Raw genomic sequence first — 7,087 nt, forward strand, 5'->3', positions numbered from 1 at the left:
AATTGGAGGTTGGCCAAATGTACTATGGGGTCAAAGTCATTTAGGAGCGAGGTGCTCGAGGAGGGCGAAGAAGCGGGAGGCAACAGAACAAAATTACAACACTAGGACATGGCAAGGTAGATGCTTAAGTAGTAGATCTCATCCGAATAAGTAACGAATGGTGGCTAGGATTGGGGCGTGAGAGGAACATGCGTGTGGAGAAAAACAAGGTAAAGACAAACAACTGCACTACATATATGAGAGTACATGCAAGAGGCTATGCAGTAGTAGTGAAGGGACCTTTACATCGAGTGAATTTCTTGATGAACGTGTGGGGCAAGTGACACACGCAAACCGTTCAATAAAGCAGGGAATGAGTAGCATTTTAAGGCCATCCGAACAACGTTTAGTCCCTTAAGATCAAGACTTTTCCTCTAGCAACTGATATGGGCTGTTCCTCATCCAGTAGCTAGATTCAATGAAGGCGGAGGCCTGAAAGATTGTGCTGTTTGTGGAGACCTCGAATACACAAGGTTCAAGTGGAGATGCATTCATAAATAACACTGGGACCCCACTACTTTTGGCCAATTTATCACTGTTACTCAGCGGATCTCGAGTCAGTCGTATAGAGTTATTTGGTTATGCCTCACTGCCAAGCGCTAGGCACTCTGCATTACTAGAAAATAGGTTAGCAACATGACTAGATTATCCCTAATCAACAGGTTGATTGCTTATTTAGAATACTTATGTTTATGTAGCTTTGGTCCAATCAGTGAAGAGGGAGGACAAGTCTTCATTGGAGATGGCAAATGTTGGTGTCAGGTTGCTCAATGTGCTTAGATCTCTCTCTCTCTCTCTCTCTCTCTCTCTCTCTCTCTCTCTCTCTCTCTCTCTCTCAATGTGTGCTTAGATCTGTGTGTGTGAAACCATTCATCGAGTCTTTTCGAGGCTTTACATATGGGAAGATGCCTTTTGTCTAAATAGAGATGTTGTGTCGTTATTGATTTAGAGGAGAAAAATTGTCCTAGTAAGTCAAAATAGAGCACAAGTGTTATGAGGTGAACTCGGTGCAAATGAATAGCCCACCAACCTTCTTTAAATGTATAGAAAATGGTATGTTCTCTCCTCCTCCTACATATACAAAAACTTCCATCTTCACCGGGCAGATAATATATACATCAATCACATCCACACTAGTGCACTCATCCACACTTTGCTCTTTCTTTCAGTCTCATAACACATTAGTGTATACTATATACCAGTTTGTTGTTATACTATAACATAAACACATGACATGGGATATTATTCAAAACAAAAATGGTTGATGTCAAGGTGTAGGAATAGGAGCCATCAGGAATCAGGATAGAAGCATCATACTCTAGAGATGCCTGATGTGCATACTTCAAGACTACGTGGGTTACCCCATTGGTTGCGCCGTCCTTAGCTGCGTCGTCTGGAGAGGTTTATTTTTCACGTGTTGTGTTGACCATGCCGCTAAAGGGAGGCATGTCGTAATTTCGCTTCTATCGGAGATGATCCGCCTGCATCTGGACCAAGAAGGCCGCAAGCTTTTGTGGAACACCTCGTACTCTTCACCCGCTCGTACATTCTAGACCAGCCGACAGATCAAGATCCGGGGTCAAGCCTTGGCCTTCGCCCAAGCTATCTCCTTACCAAGGCCAAGTGGTTCCTGAAGATTGCGCGCAAGCAAATCATGTGCCTATGTGTTCGTCTCAACAGGCTGGACGGTGGCGATATACACAGCTTGGTCGAGACCATGCTCACGAGGAGATCAACATGATCAACTATCTTAACATCACTAGTAGAAAACAGGGCTTTCGTTCGGGCCTGGCCAGCCCATTAGTCCCGGTTCCGCACGAACTGGGACCCATGGGTGCATTAGTCCTGGTTCGTGAGCCCAGGGGGCCGGCCGGGCCACGTGGGCCACTGGTCCCAGTTCGTCTGGACCTTTTGGTCCCGGTTCAACGCACGAACCGGGACCAATGCGCCTCGCCCCTGGCCCATGACCATTAGTCCCGGTTTGTGCCACAAACCGGGACTAAAGGGTTGGTCCAGTTTACTCCCACCTCGCCAACCGAAGGGCGCTCACACCGGTTTATAAGCCCGTCCCTCTCTGCCTTGTTGAGCTCCTCTCAAAATGAAAATAGATGCCCTTATACAGGGAATTTGACCTAAATTCATAGTGAGTTTATCTGAAATTCATAAAAATTTATTATGAATTTAGGTTGAATTTTCTCTATAGGCGCATCTATGCTCATTTTTTTATGTTGGGGTTGGCGATCTTTACAGACTTTTTGTGTGTTGAATATGCACCATTCAAAATCAGTCTCTACTTTGAATGGTTCATTTTAAACACACAAAAATTCAGGAGTTCAAATAAGTTCAAGAAAATGAAATCCCATTGTAACAGATGAGTTTTCGTCCGAAACCCTGATACTTCGAAAGAGATTGTCCATTTTGTTCACGAAGTGCATCCACCTTTTGCCGGGACCTTCTCAACTTTCTTGCACATGCTATGTGGATGAAATGATGATATCATGCCAACTTTCAACCAATTATGGCCCCACGAGCACCTTTAGTACCGGTTCGTGGCACGAACCGGTACTATAGTTTCTTACTAAGCTGTTTTTTAGTCCCACCTCGCGAAGAGAGAGGCACTAGGAGCGGTTTATAAGCCCTGAGTGCAGAGACGATGAAGAAGAGGCGTAATGCTCACCTTCACGTTGCTTAGCTTCAAGCCTTGAGGAATAAGGTAGACTGCATGGAGCTATGTGCAGTGCAGTCTACACTATTCCGAAAGGCTTGAAGCTAATTAACGAGCATTGCGCCTCCTTTTATTTTTAATAACTTATTACAACTCCGGATTTCTTGTGTTACGGCAAAAACTGGATACACTTCGTGTACAAACTGGACAATCTCTTTCGAAGTATCAGGGCCTGTTTCGGATGAAAACTCATCCGTTACACCGGCACTTCATTTTTTAAACTTATTACAACTCCAGACTTTTTTGCATTCAATAGGCACCATTCAAAGCAACGTCATCAATTTTCAACACTTTCTGACATCATTTGCTGTTTTTCAGTCATTTACCGATTTATTTTCAGAGCTAAATGACCGTGAAATTGAAAATCGCTACAAAATGAACTCTGAAAATGTTGAAACTTGGCATGGTATCATCATTTCACCCACATAGCATATGCAAGAGAGTAGACAGGGTTACGGCAAAAACTGGACGCACTTCGTGTACAAACTGGACAATCTCTTTCGGAGTATCAGGGCTTCGGACGAGAACTCATATGTTACACCGGCACTTTATGTTTTTTAAACTTAATTGAACTCCAGACTATTTTTGCGTTCAGTACGCACCATTCAAAGCAACGTCATCAATTTCCAACACATTCTGACATCATTTGCTGTTTTTCAGTCATTTACCGATTTGTTTAGAGAGCTAAATGACCGTGAAATTAAAAATCGGTACAAAATGAACTCTGATAATGTTGAAACTTGGCATGGTATCATCATTTCACCCAAATAGCATGTGCAAGAGAGTAGAGAGGGTTACGGCAAAAACTGAACGCACTTCGTGTACAAACTGGACAATCTCTTTCGGAGTATCACGGCTTCGGACGAGAACTCATCTGTTAGTCAGAAAGGATTAGTAAATGCATGAAAAATAACAAATGAAGTCAGAAAGGATTGAAAAATGATGATTTTGCTTTGAATGGTGCATTTTAAACACACAAAAAGTCAGGAGTTCAAATAAGTTAAAAAAAATGAAGTCCCTTTGTAACAGACGAGTTTCCGTATGAAATCCTGATACTTTGAAAGAGATTGTCTGTTTTGTACACGAAGTGCATCCAGTTTTTGCCGTAACCCTCTCAACTTTCTTGCACATGCTATGTGGATGAAATGATGATATCATGCCAAATTTCAACCAATTATGGCCCCACAAGCACCTTTAGTACCGGTTCGTGGCACGAACCGGTACTAGAGTTTCTTACTAAGCTGTTTTTTAGTCCCACCTCGCGAAGAGAGAGGCAGTAGGAGCGGTTTATAAGACCTGAGTGCAGAGACGATGACGAAGAGGCGCAATGCTCACCTTCACGTTGCTTAGCTTCAAGCCTTGAGGAATAAGGTAAACTGCATGGAGCTATGTGCAGTGCAGTCTACACTATTCCGAAAGGCTTGAAGCTAATTAACAAGCATTGCGCCTCTTTATTATTTTTAATAACTTATTACAACTCCGGACTTCTTGTGTTACGGCAAAAACTGGATGCACTTCGTGTACAAACTGAACAATCTATTTCGAAGTATCAGGGCCCGTTTCGGACGAAAACTCATCTGTTACACGGGCACTTCATTTTCTAAACTTATTACAACTCCAGACTTTTTTGCGTTCAGTAGGCACCATTCAAAGCGACGTCATCAATTTTCAACACTTTCTGACATCATTTGCTGTTTTTCAGTCATTTACCGATTTATTTTCAGAGCTAAATGACCGTGAAATTGAAAATCGCTACAAAATGAACTCTGAAAATGTTGAAACTTGGCATGGTATCATCATTTCACTCACATAGCATGTGCAAGAGAGTAGAGAGGGTTACGGCAAAAACTGGACGCACTTCGTGTACAAACTGGACAATCTCTTTCGGAGTATCAGGGCTTCGGACGAGAACTCATCTGTTACACCGGCACTTCATGTTTTTTAAACTTAATTGAACTCCAGACTATTTTTGCGTTCAGTACGCACCATTCAAAGCGACGTCATCAATTTCCAACACATTCTGACATCATTTGCTGTTTTTCAGTCATTTACCGATTTGTTTAGAGAGCTAAATGACCGTGAAATTGAAAATCGCTACAAAATGAACTCTGATAATGTTGAAACTTAGCATGGTATCATCATTTCACCCAAATAGCATGTGCAAGAGAGTAGAGAGGGTTACGGCAAAAACTGGACGCACTTCGTGTACAAACCGGACAATCTCTTTCGGAGTATCACGGCTTCGGACGAGAACTCATCTGTTAGTCAGAAAGGATTAGTGAATGCATTAAAAATAACAAATGAAGTCAGAAAGGATTGAAAAATGATGATGTTGCTTTGAATGGTGCATTTTGAACACACAAAAAGTCAGGAGTTCAAATAAGTTTTAAAAAATGAAATCCCTTTGTAACAGACGAGTTTCCGTATGAAATCCTGATACTTTGAAAGAGATTGTCCGTTTTGTACACTAAGTGCATCCAGTTTTTGCCGTAACCCTCTCAACTTTCTTGCACATGCTATGTGGATGAAATGATGATACCGTGCCAACTTTCAACCTTTTCAGAGTTCATTTGAAATTTTTTTCAATTTTAGGGTCTTATAGCTCAAAATAATTAGTAAATGCATGAAAAATAACAAATGAAGTCAGAAAGGATTGAAAAATGATGATGTGGCTTTGAATGGTGCATTTTGAACACACAAAAAGTCAGGAGTTCAAATAATTTTTTAAAAATGAAATCCCTTTGTAACAGACGAGTTTCCGTATGAAATCCTGATACTTTGAAAGAGATTGTCCGTTTTGTACATGAAGTGCATCCAGTTTTTGCCGTAACCCTCTCAACTTTCTTGCACATGCTATGTGGATGAAATGATGATACCATGCCAACTTTTAACCTTTTCAGAGTTTATTTGAAATGCTTTTCAATTTTATGGTCTTATAGCTCAAAATAATTAGTAAATGCATGAAAAATAACAAATGAAGTCAGAAAGGATTGAAAAATGATGATTTTGCTTTGAATGGTGCATTTTAAACACACAAAAAAGTCAGGAGTTCAAATAAGTTAAAAAAAATGAAGTCCCTTTGTAACAGACGAGTGTCCGTATGAAATCCTGATACTTTGAAAGAGATTGTCCGTTTTGTACACGAAATGCATCCAGTTTTTGCCGTAACCCTCTCAACTTTCTTGCATATGCTATGTGGATGAAACGATGATACCATGCCAACTTTCAACCTTTTCAGAGTTCATTTGAAATGCTTTTCAATTTTAGGGTCTTATAGCTCAAAATAATTAGTAAATGCATGAAAAATGGTGCATGAAAAATAACAAATAAAATAAATAAGTAATTAGAAACAAAATAATATAAACTTTATTAAAATATATAAGTAGAAACAAAATAAAATAAGCTTTAATAAAATTTATGAAACTAAAATTAACAAAGTATTTTCTGTTCAAAACATTATAAGAAACCTCTAGTATTATTGAAACTAAAATCATATAAAATTGATGCAACTAAAATTATCGAAGTATTTTCTGTTCAAAATCATTAAAAGCAAAAAGAATTTTCATAAAGAACTTTTTTTGATAGAAAGTTTAATAGCAAATAGAATTATCATAAAGTAAAATAAATAAGTAATTAGAAACAAAATAAAATAAAATAAATAAGTTTTTTGTTGTAAGTAGAAACAAAACAAAATAAATAAAGCAAAAAAGAAAATAAAAAACAGGCAAAAAATAAAAATATGCCACCTACTGGGCCACCACGACCTGAATACGACTAGAAACCCATCCATGGGCCAAGATTCAGGCCCGCAGGAGGCCCAGTAGGCACACAGGCACATAGTGACAGATTAGGCCCGAAAGCCTGCAGTTGAGAGGAGCTCGAGAGGGTGGGCGCAGCAGCGCTTATAAACCACTCTCGAGCCCTCTCAACTAGCGAGGTGGGACTAAACTTTTGGCCGCGATGCGGGCAGCAAGAGGCCTTTGGTCCCGGTTGGTGCCATCAACCGGGACTAAAGGCCTCTTTTCAGCAGCCCAAAGGGCGGGAAGCGGCGGCGTTTGGTCCCGGTTGGTGGCACCAACCGGGACTAAAGGTCGCATTCGTCCCGGTTGCTGTCACGAACCGGGACAAATGCTCTGTCTATATATACAGCACTTGTGAAATTTTTCGTTCTATTCTTCGATCCCGCCCCGACGACGCCTCCAGGCTGCCCCTCTGCGCCTCGCCGTCGCCGTCGTCGTCCCTGCCTCCGACGCCGTCCTGCGCCGCCCAGACGCCGTTGCCGCCCCGCGCCCCCTGCCTCCTCGTCGCCCGTCGCCGCGCCCC

The sequence above is a fragment of the Triticum aestivum genome, chromosome 6D (genome assembly GCF_018294505.1).
Source record: "Triticum aestivum cultivar Chinese Spring chromosome 6D, IWGSC CS RefSeq v2.1, whole genome shotgun sequence".
NCBI lineage: Eukaryota > Viridiplantae > Streptophyta > Magnoliopsida > Poales > Poaceae > Triticum > Triticum aestivum.